General features: G+C 44.7%; 1 protein-coding gene and 1 pseudogene across 1 annotated transcript in view; one reads left to right on the top strand and one right to left on the bottom strand.

Annotated features, from left to right (window-relative positions):
- AKAP12 (A-kinase anchoring protein 12) overlaps window positions 1–25,616 on the top strand; it is a 113,033-nt gene that overhangs the window by 1,262 nt on the left and 86,155 nt on the right. The window lies entirely within an intron of this gene.
- On the bottom strand, window positions 123–23,308 carry LOC128586445 (eukaryotic translation initiation factor 3 subunit I-like; annotated as a pseudogene).

The raw sequence follows: 25,616 nt of genomic DNA on the forward strand, positions 1-25,616 counted from the left end.
TATGGGCGCTTCGGGCCACCTGCGCCGGGTAGGCGGGAGCATCGGGTCCCTCTGATTTCCACCGGCGAGAACTTCCCGGCCGCTCCGGCGCATCTGCAAACTCGGAAGCGCGAGCCCCTCTTTCAGATGGTTTGCACCGGGGCGAGGCCGGAGCCGCAGCGAGCGCGGCCAGGGGCTTGCAGCTTTGTCGTGGGTCTCCTGGGGAGGCGGCTGCGCCATCCGCAGTAATAAAATCCGCCTCTGCCCACGGCTGCTGAGCTTCTTCTCCACACTCTTCCGGTGGGAGCGCTCCAGCCCGGGGCGGGTGAACTGCGGGAGGGGGTGTTCCGTGGAGAACTGACCACGGGCCGGCACCCTGAGCTCCGAAGCGGACCCCCACATCCGAGATGAGGAAAGTCAGCTGTAGGGCCAGGACCGCAGGTGGAGCTCGACGTTCGGGCCGCCGTCGGGCTCCCCGCCGCGTGCTGCCCTTGACTGCAGCTACGCCTGAGCGAGCGGGTTGGTACCTAGTCCTGCGGCAGCGGCTCCGGCAGACGCCGCCTTGCTGATGCGGAGAAAGCCTGGGGGTGTAGCTCGCTTGGAAGCAGGGAAAACCTGGGCAGGCGCTGCTTTTCTAAAAGAAAATGACAGGTTTTGCAAACAAGCCAGCGCCCTCCCTTTTTCGCAGCGCGTTGCCTATCTACTCAGTTGGCTAAACACGCGCTGGAGTAGTTGGAACTTCTCATAGGATGCGGTCAGAGCGTTCTCTTTCCTAGGGAGGCAGTGCTGAAACTACTAGAAATACTGCATTGTATAGCCTTCAAGGCTGGGATATTTCTTCTGGGCCACTACGGCTGCCCGATTGGGGCGTATTCCGATGGTTGGGTTTTCGATCTGTTCTCCAGCGTGAGGGTTGATTAGCAAGGCTTTCTGCTACGCAGCTAGATCTGTCCTTATAGAGAAAGATGTGGATAACCATACATAATTCTTATAAAAACTACGTGGAACTGGAGGATTCAGAATACGTGAGGACCGTTAAGAGTTATCTCAGGAGATGTAGATGTTTACAATGTGGGGAAAAAAATGGAATCCAGAACTATGCCCTCATTGCCTTGACCTCCTTAGCTGTCCTAGTCTAGTTTGGGCTTAGAAAACTGCACTTAATAACTAGTTTTTACCTTTAGTCTTCAACTCACAACTGCTTGTAAAAATCCATGGTCTCTAAATACTAACGTACTAATTCAGCCTCTACCATGCAGATTTTCTGAGGGGTGCCCAAGCTTCTGGCCCAAGAAACGTACTAACCTTTTGAGGTCCCTGGCACATTTTTGATCGTATTTTTGCTGCCAACCACTGTCAAAGTGCTCTGTGGCCACCATGTAGGGTCTAATGATGACAGTAATTTTAAGGCATAATAGCTAAAAACTTGAAGTGCGGGGATGCTTTTTCCTTGGCTTTTTTATTTTTATTATTTTTTTTTAGAGACAGTCTCACTTTATGGCCCTGGTTAGAGTGCCATGGCATCACAACTCACAGCAACCTCCAACTCCTGGGTCTCGGCGATTCTCTTGCCTCAGCCTCCGGAGAAGCTGTGACTACAGGCGCCCACCACAACGTCCAGCTATTTTTTTGTTGCAGTTTGGCTGGGGCCGCATTTGAACCCACCACCCTGGGTATATGGGGCCAGCACCCTACTCACTGAACCACAGGTGCCGCCCTTCCTTGGCTTTTATACGTCATCAGGTCTTATTAACTGTTTTCACTGAAATAAGGGATTTACCCCCCCTTTTAATAAACTAAATGTGTTTATTTAAAAAATTTTCCATAATTGTCCTCATTACCTAGTCACCACCATCTTTTTTTTTTGAACAAAGTTTTACTGTGTCACCCTTAGTAGAGTACTGTGGCATCACAGCTCACAGCAACCTCAAACTCTTGGGCTCAAGTGATTCTCTGGCCTCATCCTCGCAAGTAGCTGGGACTATAGGTGCCTGCCATAGCGCCCGGCTATTTTTTTGTTGTTGTTGCAGTTGTCATTGTTGGTTAGCTGGCCCGGGCCAGGTTTGAACCTTCCAACTTTAGTGTATGTGGCTGGTTCTGTAACCACTGTAATATAGGCGCCGAGCCGTTACCACCATCTTAAAACAACCCAACGACCTTTTAAAAAAAAAGATGACTGCCCAATCATTATCAATTTGGAGACATGTTAGTATACCTACATGTAACCTTGAAATGTATGTAGTTTCATATAAACTACCAAAACTTATTACTCAGGTTTTGAACTCCTGAGTCTTTTCAAAAGGACTTCTGAATTAAGAATGACTCAGCACACTTAACTCTGGCCTTCCTTTTTCTTGTTAAGCTCCAATTCCTGACCTCCCAGTAATCTCACCTGCCATGTGGCTCAACTACTAAGTGTTACCCTGGATGTTCTGAATGTTCCACAAGTGCAGGGAACACGCCTGGTGTTGCTCACAAGCCATGATCCTCCATGTGTGTCATGCTGCCTGGCATGTAAACGCTTGTGGAAAAGGATGATACTGGATCTTTCGTTTTGACTGGAGACTCTCAAGTTGGGGAATACTTGGGTTTGTCTATCTTTTCTACGGTTTTAATCTTTGACTATCTCATTATCATGGCCCATCTCGTGTATCAGATAATGACTAAGTCAAGTCAGTCCATTTGGTTATTAATAGGTAAGTGAATACTTGTGGGAAAAACTCAGATTTGGGGGCTTTGGCTTCTGTTTCTCTAGAAATAGGGTGGCTTTTTAGCATTGCAATTTTAATCCCAAACAGACATGCATTAAATGCAAGTGGTAAGTGGCTCAAATGAGATCACTTTGAGTCACAAATGAGGTATGTGGAGTTAGCTATAAATTATGCTGTGAACTTTTCTTGATGGGTCTATGGACATTTGGGGAGGTATCATATGCACACTGTCTGTTTAGCAATTCAGCCTACTTTCTTTTTTCTGCTAGTTTTTGTATCACTCACTGAGCAAGTGCCCGTATCTCAAAAGACATTACACAGTTGAATTATTGTTCCTAGCAGGTCAGATGGAGAGTTAAATAAGCTCTTGGTTACTCAAGTTTAACTGTTAGATGCACCAAGAGAGAAGTCTAGGTTCTGTGACATTTCAGTATGGTGGAAGGAGCCTTACCTTCTAGTCAATCTTTTATAATCTTCATATGTAAATTCTGGAGGGAAATGACTCCATCAGTTATTTGCCAGGTTTAACTTTGAGAAATGGCCATTTTGGCTACTTTTGCCACGGCAGTGGACAGGAAGATTAGGCCTGAATGCAGGTGGTTAACTAATCACCATTATTCCTCTGTTGTCTGATTTTTTTTTTTTTTTTGGTAGAGACAGAGTTTCACTTTATTGCCCTTGGTAGAGTGCTTAGCTATCACAGCTCACAGCAACCTCCAGTCCTGGGCTTAGGCGATTCTCTTGCTCAGCCTCCCCAGTAGCTGGGACCACAGGTGCCTGCCACAACGCCCGGCTATTTTTTGTTGCAGTTTGGCCAGGGCCGGGTTTGAGCCCACCACCCTCGGTATATGGGGTCAGCGCCCTACCCACTGAGCCACAGGGGCCGCCTGTCTGTTTTTGTTTTTAAGACTAGTCAAGTGCATTAGTAAGAGGGAGGAAGAGCAGAACAAGAACTTCCATCTGTAACTTTGAAATAACTCACTACTGTCTGTCTTTAAACATTTGTCTTTGAAAGAGTGTTTTCATTCAGGTGGCAATTAGAAGAGGTGTGATGACGAGTGGCAGATGGACCATTTCTCTGGCAAATTTTGGTTTCTGAAGCCAAGCTCTGGGCTAAGTCTGGGCAATCATTATCCTTCTGAATTAGCCATTTGTGTCCAATCAGTGATTTCCAAGCTAGAAATGGAAGAGTGGTTAGTTGCAACAGGGTGAGGCCCACGGTTCTGGTAGGTGGGGACTCTTGTCAGTCCCTCAGGCTGTGGTTCTGTTTGATTGCAAGAGCTGTGAATCACCAAAATGTAAAGAGGCACTGGAATAGAAGAATCCATTGTCTGATTGGTAAATTTAAGGATGTGCTTGACTCTCAAACGGACAATTGAGGTGACCAACTGCATTTCATCATTCCTTGACCTTAGCAGTCTTAGCCAACCTAGGGTCACATGCTTCCTCCCACTTGCTCCTGTTTGAAAAATGGGAATATGGGGCGGCGCCTGTGGCTCAGTCGGTAAGGCGCCGGCCCCATATACCGAGGGTGGCGGGTTCAAACCCGGCCTCGGCCGAACTGCAACCAAAAAATAGCCGGGCGTTGTGGCGGGCGCCTGTAGTCCCAGCTACTCGGGAGGCTGAGGCAAGAGAATCGCTTAAGCCCAGGAGTTGGAGGTTGCTGTGAGCTGTGTGAGGCCACGGCACTCTACCGAGGGCCATAAAGTGAGACTCTGTCTCTACAAAAAAAACAACAAAAAAAAAAAAAAAAAAAGAAAAATGGGAATATGGCCATGATGATGACCTTAATGTGACTATGTCTCCAGTTTTACACTATACGGACCAGAATTTAAGGTGATTAGAAGAGAATAGTATGTTCCTTAGTAAAGTGTTGTTGCTGTCTGTGTGTGTGTGTGGTTCCTTACAATCCTAGGATTTTCCCTAGTTTATAAGAGGTGCTACTTTCTGATTAAACACAGACCGAAAACTGGGGATGTGGATATAAGGATGGCGCTTTAGAAAGCTGAGGGGATTGCAGGGCCTTCTGGGGAGTCTCATGGCTTTTAGGCCACTGGTTGTGAGAGTTCAAAAGACTTGCCTTGGTAAGGGACAGGCTTCGAGTATGCTACCTCTTTGAGTTGACTGATCTCTGTGCCTTTACAGCTTTAAATGGATGCCGTAAGATTGTTCTAGTTTGGTATTTTATGGGATAATTAACAAGATGGAAATAAAATATTTTGCTTTAAAAGGTGCTGTGAAATTGTTTCTTTTTTAGCTTTAATAATGTTCAGTGTTTAGAGAACCCCAAATACAAGAAAAATCAATCCAAATGGTGCTTATCCTTGGCCTTTGTATTTTTGTATACAGTAGTCACTTACGAAGTGAGAAATTAGAATTTATAGCACTAAGCATTCTGAGAAAAAATATAGTCAGTGCCTTTATCTCTTGGACAAAAGTAAATTCCTTAACCTCGATTCTTAAAAATGATAATTTAGAATAAGTTTTATTTTTTTCTTCTTGTTTTTACCTGGAATAAGTTTTATTTTAAAATAATACAATGGGAAAATACAAAAAAAAGCTGAGGAAGGAGAAGCATTACATTGTATAAATGTGTATGCTTATCATCAATAAATTATTGAAAAATCTGTAATAGAAATTATTGATTATTTAGATCTTGGGCCATTTCCTGCAAATTAGGGGATGTAAGAATAGAATTTTGTATCTGTAATATTCCTTTTGTTTTCTACTTATTAATACATCCAGTAGAAGGGTTGGGGTGAAGATAATTTGTAATAAATTTCGAGTACATATAACTTCATATTTCTCATCGTGAATAAATTTAGTCATTTGAAATTGATTGTACACCTGACATCATCACTCTTGAATCATAAAAGCTTTATAAAGATCAAAGTCATTTGTTTACTCTCACTAAAATGATTTTTATTTAAAGTCGTTGCATAGCAGCATTTATTTTATTGTTTTTTTTTTTTTTTTGAGACAGAGTCTCACTATGTCACCTTCTACAGTAGATTGCTGTGGTGTCATAGCTCACAGAAACCTCAAACTCTTGGGCTTAAGGGATTCTCTTGCCTCAGCCTCCCAAGTAGCTGGGACTACAGGTGCCCACCACAATGCCTGGTTATTTTTTTGTTATAGTTGTCATTGTTGTTTAGCAGGTCGGGGTGGGTTCAGACATGCCAGCCCCGGTGTTTGTGGCCAGCGCCCTAATCACTGAGTACAGGCCCTGAGCCTTATTGTTTATTCTTAAAAAATGTTAATGATTGAGAACTCAAAATTGTAAGTAGCATAATATTACTTAGAAATTAGGGCAGCGCCTGTGGCTCAGTCGGTAGGGCGCCGGCCCCATATACCGAGGGTGGCGGGTTCAAACCCCGCCCCGGCCAAATTGCAACCAAAAAATAGCCAGGCGTTGTGGCGTGCGCTTGTAGTCCCAGCTACTCAGGAGGCTGAGGCAGGAGAATCGCTTAAGCCCAGGAGTTGGAGGTTGCTGGGAGCTGTGTGAGGCCACGGCACTCTACCGAGGGCCATAAAGTGAGACTCTGTCTCTACAAAAAAAAAAAAAAAAAAAGAAATTAGAGTGATAGTTCAAAACCAATGTTGATGGCTTCTTGCATATTCTTGTTTCCTTTTAATAAATAGAACCATATCACGTGTATTTGGCAACTTTAGGTTTGTATATCTTTTATATCAGAACAAATATCTACCTGCATTCTTATTAATTTGGCTGCATTTAGAAGTGGAAGCACCATAACGAATTAACCAATCCTTTATGTTTATATTTAATTGTCCTAGGGAACATCCTAGTTCAAATAGCTTTCTGTGTCTGCAGGTATATCTCTAGGGCAGATTTCTAGAAGCGTAATTGCTGAATCAAAGGATTTACAAGCTCTGTATGTTTTGTAGCCCTTGCTAAATTGACTTTCCAGAGAGGTTCTCCCATTTTGCATTCCCAGTCTGTGTGATTAGTACCTCTTTTCTCGTGCCTTACGAGTATCAGATTTTCTGATATTTGCCAATCTGCTACGTGAAGAATGACCCCTCAGTTTCCTTGACACGCTTTTAAGTATGAAGTTGAGTGCTTGTTGTGTTTCTTGGCCTTGTGCTTGATTCCTGTATACCTCCTGATGGTGAGCTGGCCTGGCTTTCAGAGCACCAAAGGCTATTGTTTGTTTACTGTTAATTAATTTTAAAGGATTCTCCCCCACCCCCTGAAATTACTCAGAATTGAGGAAAAAGCAAGTTCAAGAGTAAAGAGGCAGCTGAGGCAGAGCAGTTCTGTTCTTTGCTCCTTTTCCTGTCCAAATTAGTAAACTGTCTTTACTTGTATTTGCTTGGACAGTGACCTACTTCTTTAGCTATCACTTTAAAAATTTCTCTTGTAGGAACAATCTGAAATCATCTAGTTGCCAGAAATTTCTTTATGCTTCGGATGCAGGAAATGTTGGGAATGGGGACAGTCGAAATCCACCTCCTGGGAAAACAATAGGCTGAAGGCCCCTCCCAGGATCCTCTCAACATTCTCAGCAGCCTGGCAATGCTGAATGGAATGCTGCGTGGGTTTTCTGAGAAAAATGAAGGTGTTCAAAGCACTGGAAACCAGAGTTTTTCCCAGACACCGTTAGACTTCTCTTAATAAAAGTATTCATTCAAGTTCAAAAGGTTTTGTCTTCCCTATAATTTCTCTGTGATGTTTTTTAAAAAGGGGGAAGCCCTGCAGTTTCATTCTGCCTAAACTTAATCCCAGTTTTAATAACATGTCGGTTTTATGTTTGACTTGAAAATGAGATAAGCCAAAATTTAAGAAGGGAAGATGACTATAACTCACTGGCCGATCTTTGGTTTGTCATGTGCAGACATTGCAAATTTTGGTTGTATTGAGGGATTACATTTTTTCTGATTCTCAAACCTGGAGTTGCAGTTGAATCACCAGGGGAACTTTTTATTTTATTTTTTTGAGACAGATTCTCACTTTGTCACCCTCAAATGCTGTGGTGTCATAGCTCACAGCAACCTTAAACTCTTGGACACAAGTGATCCTCTTGTCTGAGCCTCCTCAGTAGCCTGGACTACAGGCACCCCCCTCAATGCCTGGCTATTTTTAGAGATGAGGTCTCACTCTTGCTTAGGCTGGTCTCAAACTCCTGAGCTGAAGCAGTCCACCTACCTTAGCCTTCCAGAGTGCTAGGATGACAGACAGAGCCCCCTCACTTGGCCTACCATAGGAACTTTTTGACGGACACCCCTGGATCTCATTCTAGATTTATTGAATCAGAATCCCAGGAAATCTCTGGGTCTGGGATTCTGCAGTCTTTAAATGCTCTTCAGGTGTTTTGATGTGCCTGGTGTGGGCGCCATTGCTATAAGGGAGGGCCAGGGAGAGAGGCCTGGGCTTAGGTGACACTAGGTGGCAGTGTGCACAGATTCACTGAGGTTGGAGCTTATGTTGTGGGGGCGTTGGGTAGATGAAGTTGGAAAAGTAGGCATTCTCCTCCTCGGCAAGTGTGGAAGAGAAAATAAAGGAAAATATTTTGTCTACATGCTTTTTATTTCTTTATCTACTGTCTTAAAATCAAGTAAATGTATGGCTAGTGAGGTAGATAGGTGTTCAGTCAAATGTCATTATCCTTAACTGAGCTGGAAGGAGCTACTTACTAGTGTTCTTTCTTTCCTTTCCATCTGATGGCATCTTAAAACCTGCCTCCGCATTTGTCAATTTAAAACTTGCCTTGTGGCCGGGCGTGGTGGCTCATGCCTGTAATCCCACCACTTGGGGAGGTGGAGGCGGGTGGATTGCCTGAGCTTAGAAGTTCAAGACCACCCTGAGCAAGGGTGAGACCTCTGTCTCTAAAAAATAGCCAGGAGTTGTGGTGGGCGTCTGTAAGGAAGTTGAGGCAAGAGGATCGCTTGAGCCCAAGAGTTGGAAGTTGCTGTGAGCTATAGAGTCAGGTCTCCCTATGTTGTTCCAGTTAGTCTTTTTTTTTTTTTTTTTTTTTTGTAGAGACAGAGTTTCACTTTATCGCCCTCGGTAGAGTGCTGTGGCATCACACAGGTCACAGCAACCTCCAACTCCTGGGCTTAGGCGATTCTCCTGCCTCAGCCTCCTGAGTAGCTAGGTCTACAGGCGCCCACCACAATGCCCGGCTATTTTTTTGTTGCAGTTTGGCCGGGGCTGGGTTTGAACCTGCCACCCTCGGTATACGGGGCCAGCGCCCTGCTCACTGAGCCACAGGCACCGCCCTCCAGTTAGTCTTAATTAAACTATTGGGCTCAAGCAGTCCTCACACCTCAGCCTCCCAAAAGTACTGGGATTACAGGCATGAGCCACTAGGAGACCAGTCTATTGTCTTTTTTTTTTTTTTCCACTTTTAAAAATCCTGCTATGTTTATTTGTACCATAAATCAAAAGCATTAAAGAAGTAGCTTAAAATATGGTCAATCATAATAAGTTTACAATACTTTTATGTTCTCCATATCAGATGTTCCTCTGGTCTCTGTCATAGTTATGGTAAATTCACACATAGAGGGTCTTACAGTTCAGTTTGCAAACTCATCCTAGAAAAAGGGCTGCGTGCCTCTTTGGTAAGTATCAGGATGGTGACCTTTGGTGACCTTTGAAGTACTCCTCTCAGAAAGCTATGCACTGATGCCAGCACCTAGTCCGTCTTGAAAGCCATTTTGGAGCTTTTCTGGAGTGGCCATCAGAGAGCTGTGATCATATTACCCTTGATGTCCTGAATGTCACCAAAATGTCTTCCTTTCAATATTTCCTTTATCTTTGGTTAAAGAAAAAAGTCATTGGGAGCCAGATCAGGTGAGTAGTACAGTTGTTTGTTTAAAAAACTCCCTCCCAGGCAGTCCGGCGTGAGCTGGTATATTGTTGTGATGTAACAGCCACACCTTTATTGTGCCAAAATTTTCAGTTAAGATTTTCCTGTTTCTCTGTCGATGTTTACTTGGTCTGCAGTGCTTCTCACAGTCAGCCAACAATTTGGTATACATTTTGATTAATTTTTGCAATATTTTCATCCATTTTGCTCTTTACTGGCTTCCTTGACCTCTTTTCAAAGGGAGAGAAAATGTCTCCCCTTAATCAGTGACATTTTCTCTCCCCTCAGAGACACATTTAATCCATTTGTACTCCACCGTTTTCTTTCTTTTTTTTTTTTTTTTGTAGAGACAGAGTCTCACTGTACCGCCCTCAGGTAGAGTGCCGTGGCGTCACACAGCTCACAGCAACCTCCAACTCCTGGGCTTAAGCGATTCTCTTGCCTCAGCCTCCGGAGTAGCTGGGACTACAGGCGCCCGCCACAACGCCTGGCTATTTTTTGGTTGCAGTTTGGCCGGGACTGGGTTTGAACCCGCCACCCTCGGCATATGGGGCCGGCGCCCTACTCACTGAGCCACAGGCGCCGCCCCTCCACCGTTTTCTTCATGGCATTATCCCCATGAACTTGGGCTAACAAGTTTCTGATTTCACTTACACTCTTGCCAAGTTTAATAAGAAACTTACGAATATGTGTTCATTGCTCTGATTCAAACTCTGACCTTCTGTTAGCAAACCAAAATAAAGAACAACAGTAATGAACGCCAGTCAGCAGGATACCCCCTCCCCCAACCCCCCAGGTCAACATGAACACAGCTGGGACACACTGATACACCAAGGTTATGAATGAATCCTGTCTAAGTTGTTTGACAGTGCCACCAACAAGCACATGGTGGCAAGTTCGTGTACTTAATTGTCAGACCTCGTACATTAAGTATGAAAAAATGGGAGGCAGGAATTACCTTTTTTTTTTTTTGAGACAGAGTCTCACTTTGTCACCCTTGGTAGAGTTTCCTGGTGTCATAGCTCACAGCAACCTCAAACTCCTGGGTTCATGTGATCCTCTTGCCTCAGCCTCTGGAGCAGCTGAGACTACAGGTGCCTGCCACAACACACCCAGCTATTTTTAGAGACCTAGTCTTGCTCTTGCTCCTGCTCAGGCTGGTCTTGCCCACCTTGGCCTTCTAGAGCACTGGGATTACAGGCGTGAGCCATCTTGTCCAGCCAGGAATTATTTTCCAAACTTGTTTTCTTGGTATGGAGTAACATGTATTAAAAATAGATATTTCCATGCTGTTTTATGATTGTCTCAAAAAGAATGTTATTTCCCAAACACTTAAATTACATGAAAGGAGCTGGTATAGATGCTTTGGGAACATAAGAAATGAAAACACATAGCCTTATCCTTGAGCACCTCATAATCAAGGTGAGGTAAGACCTCTCTAGATGAAATACCAAATAACAAAGATTCAAATAAGTTTGATAGAGAAAAGAAGAGTTAGCACTAGTTGGTCTATCCAGTGAATTGTCCAGATAACTGCTGTAAAAAGAACATTTTGGGAAGTGTTCTCGGCAGATAGAAGCCCATTTGTCAGGAGGCCAGAAAGTACAAGATAATTGAAGAGCTGAAGGTTTTTAAGGAAACAGTGGAAAGAAGATAAAGTTGCAGCCGATCAGCATAAGAGCTGCAGAAGCTATGGAGCGCGACTAAAGTGTCTGACAATGAACAAAGCAAAGATGCCAAAATAGCACGTCCAGGGGTGGTGAACTCTGGAGACCCTCTTCCATAAAGGCAGACAGCACTCAGAGCCAGAGTGGTGGGAAGTGAGTCTGGAAAGGGTGACTTGGAGGAGATTGTGTCAGCAAACATTTTCACAGCACGGTGACGTCTCAGGTAACATCTGGGGCAGTGGACTTGGCACAGAGTACAGGCTTGGCTTATGAGGATAATTAGAAATAGAGATTTCCTTCAGGATTTGGAAGATGGAGCACCTCAGTTTCTCTCCTGGTAGTCAGACAAGAACATCTACCAAGAAATCTAACCGGTACCAGCATCTAACATCTGATGCTGGTGTCAGTTACCCACTGGTATGTGACAAACCACACGAAGCCGTGACAGTTTCTGAAAACATCACTTGATGGTAACAACTTTGGACTTTGAAAGTAAAGGTTTGCAACAGACTTTCTAGACCGTGGTATGGTAGAAGGCATTCTGGAGCTTAATAATCTTATCCTCTTCTCTTCTGTCCTTTCCCTCTCCCCTCCCCTTCCCCCTCCCCCTTCTCCTCCCCTCCCCTCTCCTCTCTGTCTTGCTCTCTACCTACTGTGCAGTGCCCATCATCATAGCTCACAGCAATCTCAAACTCCTGGGTTTAAGTGGTCCTCCTGCCTCAGCCTCCCACGTAGCTGGGACTACAGGTGCATACCCCAGTCTTCAAATAAATTTGATAGATAATAGAAGAATTATCATTAGTTGGTCTGCCCAGTGAATTGTCCAGATAATTGCTGTACAAAGAAGAGAACATTTTGGGAAGTGTTCTAGGCAAATAGAAGCCATTAGTCAGGAGGCCAGAAAAAAAGCTGATTTTTTTTTTCTTTTTCTTTCTTTTCTCTCTCTCTCTCCTTATTTTTTCTTTCTTCTCTTTCTTTCTTTTTTAGGCAGTCTCCACCCTGTGCCCAAGCTAGAGTGCTGTGGCCTCAGCCTAGCTCACAGCCATCTCAAACTCTGGGGTTCAAATGATCCTCTTGCCTCAGCCTCCCGGAGTAGCTGGGACTAGAGGTGTATGCCACCATCCTCAGCTATTTTTTTTTTTTTTTGTAGAGACAAGGTCTTTCTATGTTCAGCTGGTCTTGAATTGTTGACCTCAAAAGATCCTCCCGTCATGGCCTCCCAAAGTGCTGAGATTGGAGGTGTGAGCCACCATGCCTGGCTCATTTTTCTAACAGTGGTCTGCACAGTCCTTGGGTACTGAGGACTTGAGGAGTGGTGGGCATGGGAGGCTCAGAGGAAGGTCAAGTGTCTTAGGATGGAAGATGATAACACTGAGGAACTGCTGGTGGCTATAGAGAAGGGTAGATGGAACCAAGAGTGAGTATCAGTGGGAGAGAAGACTGGATAAAACAGGTGCCACTGGATTGAACGGTTGGCAGATCGTTGTTTCATCATGTAACAGTGACTATCCTACCTTAGCACAGCTGAGTACACCTAGAAATGAAAGAGCCTAAGAGTGCACTCCATTTCTAAGCAAAGAAACTAGATTGCTTGGGCAAATGACTGTCTTTCCTTATGAAGACTTCCTTTTGTGTAATTTTCCCATCTCTACTGTCTGCCCTTTGGTGTGTCTTTCAGAAGACAGTTTATGGTTTGCTATTTTTCTTTGCGTCTGAGCACACAATTTCTTTATTTTTTTTTTTAATTTTTTAAAATGTATTGCTTTATTATTTGTTTAAGGTTTTTTTATTGTTAAATCATAGCTGTGTACATTCGTGCAATCAAGGGGTACAATGTGCTGGTTTCATATACAATCTGAAATATTCTCATCAAACTGTTCCACATAGCCTTCATGGCATTTTCTTAGTTATTGTATGTAGACATTTGTATTCTGCCTTTAGTAAGTTTTCACCTGTTACCATTCTAAGATGCACCGTAGGTGAGCACACAATTTCTTAAAGGCTCTGGGTTTTGCCAGCTACAATGATGAATTTCCATCACTCCCTGATACTGACCAGTGTTATTTAAGAGATGCTTCATTGTGCTCTTTGATAGTTTCCTTTATGAAGTGTATTTTGTTGTGACACATAAAACAAGATTGTCGACGTATTTTCCGGTTCTTAACCTTTTTACATTTTTCATTCTTGGTGATAATGTTTTACTACATTACAACAAACTGCTTAAAAAACTCATCTTAAAAACTTTTGTTTGAAATTATCCTTCACTTGGGTACATGTGCAAGACTCAACACCAGTAACACTGGATTCTGTTCAATCTTAGGTGTGGTCTCTCTACTTTGAATTTACAATTGACATGCCCTGTACTTCAAACTGGGGGGAGGGGGGAATAGGATTATAATGTATAGGAGATTGCTAAGAATGAGCCAATCTCTCTCTGATTTTTTTCTTCATTATTTCAGAAACGACACATTTAACCAATATTTAGATATGAGTTCCTGACTTCTATATTGTTAATCTAAATTTTTTTTTAGACACCGTTTCACTTTATCGCCCTTAGTAGAGTGCAGTGGCGTCACAGCTGACAGCAACCTCCAACTCATGGGCTCAGGCGATTATCTTGCCTCAGCCTCCCGAGCAGCTGGGACTATAGGCCCCCAACAAAAAATTTTTTTTGTTGTTGCAGTTTGGCCAGGGCCAGGTTCAAACCCTCCACCCTCGGTATATGGAGCCAGCACCCTACCCACTGAGCCACAGGCGCTGCCCTAATCTAAATATTTAAATGGAAAATTTTGTTCTTGTTTTGCTCTGTTTTATATGAGAAAATTATTTAAAAGCAATGGAACATGTCACCACTAAAGTTTACCAAATCGACCCTGACTACTATAACGTTTTCTCCACTGCTGACCAAAGCTAGTGTGTAAAATTTTATTTTTAATTTTAATATTTATTTATTTATTTATTTATTTATTTATTTTGAGATGTAGTCTCACTTTGCCTCCCTTGGTAGAGTGCTGTGACATCATAGTTCACAGCAACCTCAAACTCTTGGGCTCATAAGATCTTCTTGCCTCAGCCTCCTAAGTAGCTGAGAGTACAGGCGCCCACCACAATGCCCAGCTATTTTTAGAGATAAGGTCTTGCTCTTGCTCAGGCTGGTCTTGAACCCGTGAGCTCAGACAATCCACCTGCCTCAGCCTCTCAGAGTGCTAGGATTATAGGCATGAGCCACTGTGCCGGGCCTAGAGTATAAAATTTTTTTTTTTTTTTTTTTTGGCCAGGGCTGGGTTTGAACCGCCACCTCCGGCATATGGGACCGGCGTCCCACCCCTTAAGCCACAGGCGCCGCCCAGCATTCTGATTCTTTTTTTTTTTTTTTTTTGGTTTTTGGTTTTTGGCCGGGGCTGGGTTTGAACCCGCCACCTCCGGCATATGGGACCAGCGCCCTACCCCTTGAGCCACAGGTGCCACCCAGACTATAAAATTTTTTTTTTTTTTTTTTTTAGAGACAGAGTCTCACTTTATGGCCCTCGGTAGAGTGCCGTGGCCTCACACAGCTCACAGCAACCTCCAACTCCTGGGCTTAAGCGATTCTCTTGCCTCAGCCTCCCGAGCAGCTGGGACTACAGGCACCCGCCACAACGCCCGGCTGTTTTTTTGGTTGCAGTTTGACCGGGGCCGGGTTTGAACCCGCCACCCTCGGTATATGGGGTCGGCGTATTACCGACTGAGCCACAGGCGCCACCCGAGTATAACATTTTTTAAAAAATTAGTTGATTCCAGGAAAAAAAAATTAGTTGATTGATGAAGGGTAAAACTCAGTTGATTTTTTTTTTTTTTTTTTGGTAAAACCTTCAGGAGAAGGTTTACTTTGAATTCCGTTTGATGGCAGTTTTAGACTAGTCTTCATTTTGTTCATCATATAGAAAACTTGTTTTGCTTTGATTAAAATAAAGATCAGTTATTCTTTTGATATAAATCAAAGACCTGTTGAAGTCTTTTGAATGCTCAGGTTTTTTTTGTCCTAAATGTTCTAAGTGACTGAAGAGACTTAACCATTTTATCTCAAATTGCAACAGTGACACAGATTTCAAGTCACTTCTGGCAGCGTGCCTGATAAACAATCCCTCCATGACAAGAAGAATGCAAAGAATTCAGGGAAGTAGGTCATGGTTTCAAGTGTTACATTTGTCAGAGAAAGTTGCTCAAACAGGCCCTGTGATCCTCAGGACCCAGTTTGTTCCTTACCCAGAGTGCTTACCCAGATTAGGTGGGTGAATTTACTTCTCAGCCTCCAGGAGGGCTGGACTAAAAGTCCCAGGTTCACCACTGCCTGCACCCTCAACACCAAAAATGAAGGTTGGGCTATAGGCTAGTGACTAGAAATATGACAGATGTGATTGATAAAATGCACTTTCTATATGGTGTGGTCTTGATTAAACTTCTTCTTTTTATTACTTTGTGGGACAGAATCTTACCTTGTTGCCCTTGGGAGAGTGCCATGGCATCATAGCTCACATCAGCCTCAAACTCTGGGCTGAAGCTATCCTCTTGCCTCGGATAGCTGGGACTGTAGGTGTCTGCCACAGCGCCTGGCTGTTTTTTTAGAGACAGGCTCTTGCTCTTGCTCAGGCTGGTCTCGAAGTCCCTAGCTGAAGCAATCCATTGGCCTCGGCCTCTCAGAGTACTATGATTACACGTGTGAGCCATCACACCTGGCTTTGGTAAAAATTATTTAAAGAGTAAACACGCAGGGCAGTGCCTGTAGCTTAGTGGGTAGGGCGCCAGCCACATACCCTCCAGGCTGGAGGGTTTGAATCCAGCCTGAACCAACTAAAACAATAATGACAACTGCAACAACAAGAAAAAAAAAATAAGCTGTGTCTTAATGTATGTGATGAGTACTTAAAATTTTAATTCATGTGTGGGCAGTGCCTATGGCTCAAAAGAGTAGGACACTGGCCCCATATACCAGAGGTGGTGGGTTCAAACCCAGCCCTGGCCAAAAAAAAAAAAAAAAAAATTTAATCCATGTGGTTTCCCCCACCTTTTTTTGCACTGTATGTCAAAAGCACTAGTTCTTTTCATGCATGTGTAAGATTAATGGTTCCATTGTATTATTTGACCATGACATTTTGGAAAAACATTCCCACCTGTAATGTTGTGTATGGTAGTTCTCACTGGATGCTAGACTTTTCTTTTTTTTTTTTTTTGTAGAGACAGAGTCTCACTGTACCGCCCTCGGGTAGAGTGCCGTGGCGTCACACAGCTCACAGCAACCTCCAACTCCTGGGCTTAAGCGATTCTCTTGCCTCAGCCTCCAGAGTAGCTGAGACTACAGGCGCCCGCCACAACGCCCGGCTATTTTTTTGTTGCAGTTTGGCCGGGGCTGGGTTTGAACCCGCCACCCTTGGCATATGGGGCCGGCGCCCTACTCACTGAGCCACAGGCGCCGCCGGGATGCTAGACTTTTCAAAACCACTATTCTTCTAATAAATTTTGTTGTGAAAAACTTAAAAAAAAAAAAATAATAGGGCAGCACCTGTGGCTCAGTGGGTAGGGCGCCGGCCCCATATACCGAGGGTGGCGGGTTCAAACCTGGCTCCAGCCAAACTGCAACCAAAAAATAGCCGGGTGTTGTGGTGGGCACCTGTAGTCCCAGCTACTCGGGAGATTGTGGCAAGAGAATCGCTTAAGCCCAAGAGTTAGAGGTTAATGTGAGCTGTGATGCCACGGCACTCTGCCCAGGGGGACAGCTTGAGACTCTAGTTAAAAAAAAGAAAAAGGGGGTGTTGCCTGTGGCTCAGTGAGTAGGGCGCCGGCCCCATATACCGAGGGTGGCGGGTTCAAACCCAGCCCCGGCTGAACTGCAACCAAAAAATAGCCGGGCGTTGTGGCGGGCGCCTGTAGTCCCAGTTGCTCCGGAGGCTGAGGCAGGAGAATCACGGAAGCCCAAGAGCTAGAGGTTGCTGTGAGTCCTGTGACATCATGGCACTCTACTGAAGGCGGTAAAGTGAGACTCTGTCTCTACAAAAAAAAAAAAATTTATTTAGGAAAAAAAAGGAGTAAACATGTAAGTGGTAATAGATGATGTGGGAACATAATTAGGAAGAGGAGGCACTTACCTGATCTTAATAAGCTCATGGACTGTTGAAGGTAATTGTATTGTATTTTGTCCTGGATTGTATTTAGCTAAGTGCTGGACAAGAGTTATAAACATGACAGAGCTCAAGAGATTGCACATACAGGATGCCAGGAAAGGTGGTATGGAGGGGCAGCGCCTGTGGCTCAGTGAGTAGGGTGCTGACCCCGTATACCGAAGGTGGCGGGTTCGAACCCAGCCCCGGCCAAACTGCACCAAAAAAATAGCCTGGTGTTGTGGCGGGCACCTGTAGTCTCAGCTACTCGGGAGGCTGAGGCAAGAGAATCGCCTAAGCCCAAGAGCTGGAGGTTGCTGTGAGCTGTGATGTCATTGCACTCTACCCAGGTTGATAAAGTAAGACTCTGTCTATAAAAAAACAAACCAAAAAAAAAAAAAGAAAGGGGGCATGGCAGAATTTATGATGACTGAAGAAAGCATATGTGTTAGAGAAGGAACCATTAAAATAATGAGGTAGGTGGCTGGGTGCAGTGGCTCACGCCTGTAATCCTAGCACTTTGGGATGCTGAGGTGGGTAGATCACCTGAGCTCGTGGGTTGGACACCAGCCTGAGCAAGAGTGAGACCCTATCTCTAAAAATAAAGCCGGGTGTTGTGGGCTCCTGTAGTCCCAGCTACTTAGGAGACTGAGGTAAGACAATCACTTGAGCCCAGTTGTTTGCAGTTGCTGTGAGCTATGAAAGCACGGCACTCTACTGAGGGCAGCAAAGTGAGACTCTGCCTCAAAAAAAAAAGAAGAAAATAATAATGATAATGATAATGAGGCAGGAAAGAACCTCAGTGTGTTGGGGAAATAGTGAAAAATAGGCTAGGAAAAATTGGCATGAAGTTCAGAATTTTTTTAGCCTGCAGAACTTTTTATCAACCTTTATATGTTAATATTGTATTATTCTATTTCCCCTTTTTAAAATGCAGTTAATATGAATGTTTACCCAAATACAATTGGGGAGGCTGGCCTAGGGCAGAAAGCACAGCGAGATTAGTAACTGAGAGGCCTGCAGAAGTATTTTATGGCTCTGCTCTGGAGAATTTTGAGAATTTGGTGACTTCTATGGTTTAACTCTGTATTTATTGTGTTTGACAATGTGAAGCCATAGTTTATGATTGGAATATAGGTGGAGACTCCAAGCCTGACTTCATATGCTAATCTGGGACTGAGAATAATACGAAAATATTAAAGAAAATTTTCTCTTTTTTGGGGGGAGGAATGGTGGATTTTCATTTTGTTTATATAAAAATTATTGTATATTATAGATACCTAATTTTAAAATTAACCAAATTTAGAGGGATTCTTTTTGGTTAAAATGGAAGAATATGGAATATGTCACATTTTAAATCTACATTACTTGGGAAATGTCTTATATTACCCTGAGATGAAATATTTTATACGGTAGACCCTCTACAGCTGACCACCTCCCTACATTGACTACCTCCTTAAGTTGACCTAATTTTCACAGTCTGGACATAAACCACAGTACGTGTAGTTATGTTGACCACCTCCATATGTGACTAGTTTGTTACATCCCTTGGGTGGTCAATTTACAGAGGTTCTACTATAATTTTTTAATGTCCTTAAGTTAGGTCAAGACTTGCTGATACTTTACGGGGTGGGTGGGACCTAAAGGAAGTAGAAAATTAAGGCAACAATAAGGCTAATTAAAAAAAAATTGTTTCTTTTTAGAAGCAGAGTCTCACTTTGTCACCCTCAGTAGAGTGCTGTGGCGTCACAGCTCACAGCAACCTCCAGCTCTTGGTCTTAGATGGTTCTCTTGCCTCAGCCTCCCGAGTAGCTGGGAGTATAGGCGTCCGCCACAACACCCGGCTATTTTTTTTGTTGTTGGAGTTTGGCCGGGTCGGGTTCGAACCCGCCACCCTCAGTATATAGGGCTGGCGCTGTACCCATTGAGCCACAAGTACTGCCCAGGCTAATTAAATGTTTTTGGATTGGGGCGGCGCCTGTGGCTTAGTGAGTAGGGCACTGGCCCCATATACTGAGGGTGGCTGGTTGAAACCTGGCCCCAGCCAAACTGCAACAAAAAAATAGCCGATCGTGGCAGATGCCTGTAGTCCCAGCTACTCTGGAGCCTGAGGCAAGAGAATCGCCTAAGCCCATGAGCTGGAGGTTGCTATGAGCTGTGATGCCATGGCATTCTACCCAGGGCAATAAAGTAAGACTCTGTATCTTAAAAAAAAAAAAAAAAAAATTTTTTTTTTGATTGAATACACTTCAGATTAATTTTATTGTTCAACTAATCCTGATAATTTGCACCAGATTTAGTTTTTATTTTCAGTCTGCAGTAATAACTGTTTACAGACTCGATTTTTATGGTACTTAATTGCTCGTAGAACTCAATATCCTAGGCAAGCCTCATTATGCCTTCAAATTGTCTCTTAACAGAATTTTTCAGGGGCCAGAGACAATTGGACTACTGTGGAGTTAAAAGCTGTAAATTATTGTGTTCCTCAAACCTCTCCAGCTCCTGCAGTGAATACTGGAGGAATTGAAACTGTATGTGAACTTGAACGAAGATCAGGGGAAGGTCAAGCAGAGCCTTCTGAATGGAGTTGCACATTCTTCCTCTGGCAAATAGGAGTGAAGGGAAATGTCACCCGTTTGTTGCTTTTTATGGTCATGAAGAGGGAAAAATCCCCAAAGCTTATGATTCCTTTGCTGTGAGCTGACCAGCTGGCTTTTTTCAGCTGGGGATTAGAACTTGAGAAAGACACTGATTTATTTTTTCCTTGATTCCCATCACTGAATGTCTCATAGTTTGATTACTAGAAAAGCAAATAACTGTATTTTGGGATTGTAACTAAACTGAACTTTTCAGAAAGTTGTTCCTTTGTAAAGCCTAAAAGTCAATGTCGGGCTGTTCTTATAAGATTACTTTGGGCTGGGCAGCACCTGTGGCTCAAAGGAGTAGGGCGCCGGCCCCATATGCTGGAGGTGGTGGGTTCAAACCCAGCCCCAGCCAAAAACTGCAAAAAAAAAAAAAGATTACTTTGGGCCATACAAATAAGAACAACTCCATCTACTGATTGCTGCTTCTTAATAAATACCTACCACACTGTGTTTATTTTTTAAAAATAACATATACAGGGTGGCCATAAAGTTCATGTGCAATTTAAAATAGTTTGCAATTTAAGAAATGCACATGAACTTTATGGCCACCCGGTATATGTTTGACACACCCAATTATAAACCTGTTTTTTTTTTTTGCAGTTTTTGACCAGGGCCAGGTTTGAACCTGCCACCTCCGGTATATGGGGCCAGCGCCCTACTCACTGAGCCACAGGCGCCACCCTAAACCTGTTTCTTTAGTGTAACTTTCTGTGCTGATTCTCACACAAAGCATTAATTAACTTGATGGGAGTTAACGAGATGAGATAGGAGGAACTTGTTTTGGGTGTTTCACCCGTGTCTCAGGACTCCGTGTCATTATGAAAGTTTGGAGATACACACAAAAGTTTTGAGATACACACAAATCAAGTAATGTAAAATTTGCATGTATGGAAACAAACGAAGCCCTCCCAGCAGCACCCATAAGTCAAGCAAGTTGAAACTTGCTCCAGATGAATCAGAAAGGATGCTGTTGACTGTGTCTTGGAAGTGAAATAATGGACTATAACTAGTCTGTCTGAAAACTTTCATAGTGACCCATGTAGAGTCTCTTCTCTCAATAACGTGGCCATTTACTAACTTTTGTTGGGTTTGAATACCTATTAGGTATCAGGCAGTTTTGAGGGCACTTAGATATGATTTTTTCCTATGCTACCAACATTTTTTTTTTTTTGTAGAGACAGAGTCTCACTGTACCACCCTCAGGTAGAGTGCCATGACGTCACATGCTCACAGCAACCTCTAACTCTTGGGCTTATGCAATTCTCTTGTCTCAGCCTCCCGAGCAGCTGGGACTACAGGCACCTGCCACAACGCCCAGCTATATTTTGGTTGCAGTTTGGCCGGGGCTGGGTTTGAAGCACCCTCGGCATATGGGGTTGGCCCCCTACTCACTGAGCCACAGGCGCCGCCACCAACATTTTATAACTTCCATGAGGCTACTGGTATCACCCCCATTTTGCAAATGAGCCAATTAATTGGCTTGAACCTCCGAGCTCAGGCAATCCACCCACCTCGGCCTCCCACAGCGCTGGGACTACAGGCGTGAGCCACCACATCTGGCCGGGAAGTGGAACTTTTGATTCATTAATTCTTGACTTTATTACTGGAGGTCTCACCCCTGTTTGGTCAACTCCTAATTTTGAGGCTGGTGAGATCACTGTAGTGTGATATGGACCCTGACTGTGATGCTGTTATTAACTTCTGGGTTGTTAGACAGCTCCTAAGACTCTAGCGCACTCTGCCTTTCTAGGTTTTTCAGAATGTGTTACCAGATCTGTGGTCATGTAAATGGGGAGTGGTTATTATAATTATTTTTTTAGAGACAGAGTCTCACTTTATTGTCCTCAGAGGAGTGCTATGGCATCACAGTTCACAGCACCCTCCAACTCCTGGGCTTAGGCGATTCTTTTGCCTCAGCCTCTGGAGTAGCTGGGACTACAGGCACCCGCCACAATGCCCAGCTATTTTTTTGTTGCGGTTTGGCCGGGGCCAGGTTTGAACCCGCCACCCTTGGTATATGGGGCCGGCGCCCTACCCACTGAGCCACTGGTGCCGCCCATGAGTGGTTATTTTATTTTTTCTGACCAGAAACTATTTATTACCAGATTTATTTATTTCTCAGAGTCCAAAACTTTCTGTGTGCAGCCACGCTGGCCTAGATGGAGATCCAGCTTCTTACGCCTCAAACTCAAAGTACTGTGAGTGAAAGTGGTGGATGCGAATTTCTTTTCTTTTTTTGTAGAGACAGAGTCTCACCTTATCGCCCTTGGTAAAGTGCTGTGGCGTCACACAGCTCACAGCAACCTCCAAATCCTTGGGCTTAGGCGATTCTCTTGACTCAGCTTCCCAAGTAGCTGGGACTACAGGTGCCCGCCACAACGCCTGGCTATTTTTTTGTTGCAGTTTGGCTGGGGCTGGGTTTGAACCCGCCACCCTCGGCATATGGGGCCGGCTCACCCGCTGAGCCACAGGTGCCGCCCTGTGGATGCGAATTTATAACCATCTTCACCGCTGCTGTAGCTTTTTCCATCAGGATGGAAGGCAACACTGTTGATAGGTCCAAATTGACCTTTGACTCTTCCAAACTCTTCTTCAAAGGCTAAATGGAAGAATCTGGCCTCAAACTTGCCAATCCTAGTGGAGGTTGTGGTTACATCCATGGCTTCCTGACCGCCACCCAGCACCACATGGTCCTAGTTGGGGGAGAGGGCAGCAGAGGTGACAGGATGTTCTGTCCAGAAAGTTTTCTGATGTTCGAGGGTTGTTGAGTCAAATAGCTTGGCTGTGTTGTCCTTGGATGTGGTGACAAACATGGTCATGTCCCTGGATAACTGGATGTCATTGACCTGCTGGGAGTGCTCCTTAACATTCACCAATACCTCTCCAGACTTGGCACTATGCTGGTTGAGCTCCCCACTCTCATGGCCGGCAATGATGCATTCCCCAATCTGGCTTGGATCCCGCAGGTCAAAGAAGCTCACAAAGCACTGGTAGCCCATCTGCTTGTCCATGGAGAACATGATGATGTTGCCCCAAAGTCAAAACCACAGGTCTGGACGGTTGAATTGGTCTTCAGTAGGGCCAGCTGCTTCCCTGTTTCACAGTCCCAGAGACGACAGCTGTTGTCAGCTGAGCCAGTGAGGACATGCTTGGTATCCTAGTCAGCGTCCACACACCACACAGCTCCAGGATGGCCCATGGAGGTTCCCAGGCCCTCACCATTCACCGAGTACCATACATTGACCATAGGGTCCTTGGCCATGGGGAAGAGGAGGTCTCCCTTGCGGTTGTACGTAATCTGCGTAATGGACGCTCGTGGCCCTGAAGCAGGACCGGCTTCATCTTGGCAGTGAGGCTGAGAGCTGCCGTGAGTGGTTATTTTTATCGGCAGGCCCCTTGTTTCAGACCCTATCCTCATTCCTCCCATCCTATCATGGCCTAGAAGTGGCTGATTCCAAGCTGTAAGAGCTCTTTGGCTTTGGAGGGAGGTCATACTTCCTACATAAGAATTGTTATTGCACATTTTTCTCTTTAATTTGGGTATCATTGGACACCAGGCCCATGAAATCACTGTCTTCTCCTTTTTTGTTTTATTCTGCACCTCCCGTTTGTCATCTAATCATCTAACCTGCTGCACCCTTTGAATCCTTTTCCTTTTTTTTTTTTTGAGATAGTCTCACTTTGTTGCTCTTGGTAGAGTGCGATGGTGTTGTAGCCCACAGCAACCTCAGATTCTCCGGCCCAAGCGATTCTCTTGCCTCAGCTTCATGAGTAGCTGGGATTATAGGTGCCCAACACAATGCCCGGCTATTTTTTTTTTTTTTTTTTAGAGATGGGGTTTTGCTCTTGCTCAGACTGGTCTCAAACTCCCGAGCACAGTCAGTCTACCTTCCTGGGCCTTCCAGAGTGTTGTGTTTACAGTCGTGAGTTGTTTTCCATTTCCTTTCTAGGATTGTCCTCCAGCTGGTTTATCAGGCTGGATCAAGGCATCATCCTTAGGGCAGCTTGTTTTCTCCCAGAGTTTTGTTTTAGACAATTTTCCACCTTTATTTATTTATTTATTTATTTGCAGTTTTTGGCCGGGACTGGGTTTGAACCCTCCACCTCCGGCATATGGGGCTGGCACCCTACTCCTTTGAGCCACAGGTGCCACCCATTCTCCCAGAGTTTTTACTCTCAATTAGAGTTTCAATCCCATGTATTCATTTATGTATTAGGAAAATTTACCCCAAGAATGGTCCCTTTCCCCACCCTCTTCCACCATAAAAAAGAGATTGTCTTGTGCTGTCACCATCTTGCAGAATGATGTCGCTGTCTTACACTGGTCAGGTTAGACCCGCAGCTTGGTCTTGATTTCATTTGCTGATATCTGGCCCCAAACGAAGTCTTTTGCTGGTTCTGGTTCTGCATCCTCTTGTCCTTCTTCCTCTCCCAAATGTAAATAGCCTGTGCAGTATTAGTCTTCAAACGAGTCTTGCGGTGGCTAGCTGCTTTCTCCTGTTTGTTTAGCAGACCCAGGCCAGGTTCGAACCCGCCAACCCCAGTGCATGGGCCGGTGCTCTACCCACTGAGCCCCGGGCGCCCTGGCTGGCTGCCTTCTCTGCGTGATGCCTTAGAGATGCTGGCAGAGGGGACGCTTCCCGGCAGAGGGGACGCTTCCTGGCAGAGGGGATGCCTCCCAGAACCCTGGGACCTGAGGAGCCTCTGCTGGCAGTCGCGGATATTCCTCAGAGGTTGCCCTCTGGTTCTCCAGCCTGGCGCCTGTACATTCCCCTTCCTCCACTCCCTGGCTGTATCTCACTGAGGGTTGGCAGAGAACACAAAAACCAAGGGTTTCTAGATGTGTCCTTGCTGGTCCGCTACATGTTTTCTTCTGTTCCATCAGTGTGTATGGTAAATAAAGCTAAAACAAAGGAAAGCTCTTTTTATTGCCTTTGATTTTTCTTTCCTTCTTTTTTTTTTTTGAGACAGAGTCTCACTTTGTCACCCTTGGTAGAGTACTATGTCATAGCTCACGACAACCTCCAGCTCTTGGGCTCAAGCGATCCTCTTGCCTTAGCCTCCCTTAGCCTCCTCCCAAGCTGGGATTACAGGTGCTCCTCACAACATCTGGCTATTTTATTTTATTTTTTTTGTAGAGACAGAGTCTCACTTTGTCACCCTCGGTAGAGTGCCGTGGCATCACAGCTCACAGCAACCTCCAGCTTCTTGGGCTTAGGCAATTCTCTTGTCTCAGCCTCCTGAGCAGCTGGGACTACAGGCGCCTGCCACAATGCCCGGCTATATTTTTGCAGTTTGGCCAGGGCCGGGTTTGAACCTGCTACCCTCGGCATATGGGGCTAGTGCCCTACTCACTGAGCCACAGGCGCCGCCCAACATCTGGCTATTTTATTTTATTTATTTATTTTTTCTTTTTTTTTTTTTTTGTAGAGACAGAGTCTCACTGTACCGCCCTCGGTAGAGTGCCGTGGCGTCACACAGCTCACAGCAACCTCCAACTCCTGGGCTTATGCGATTCTCTTGCCTCAGCCTCCCCAGCAGCTGGGACTACAGGCGCCCGCCACAACGCCCAGCTATTTTTTTGTTGCGGTTTGGCCGGGGCTGGGTTTGAACCCACCACTCTCGGCATATGGGGCCGGCGCCCTACTCA

The sequence above is a fragment of the Nycticebus coucang genome, chromosome 5 (genome assembly GCF_027406575.1).
Source record: "Nycticebus coucang isolate mNycCou1 chromosome 5, mNycCou1.pri, whole genome shotgun sequence".
In the NCBI taxonomy this organism is placed as follows: domain Eukaryota; kingdom Metazoa; phylum Chordata; class Mammalia; order Primates; family Lorisidae; genus Nycticebus; species Nycticebus coucang.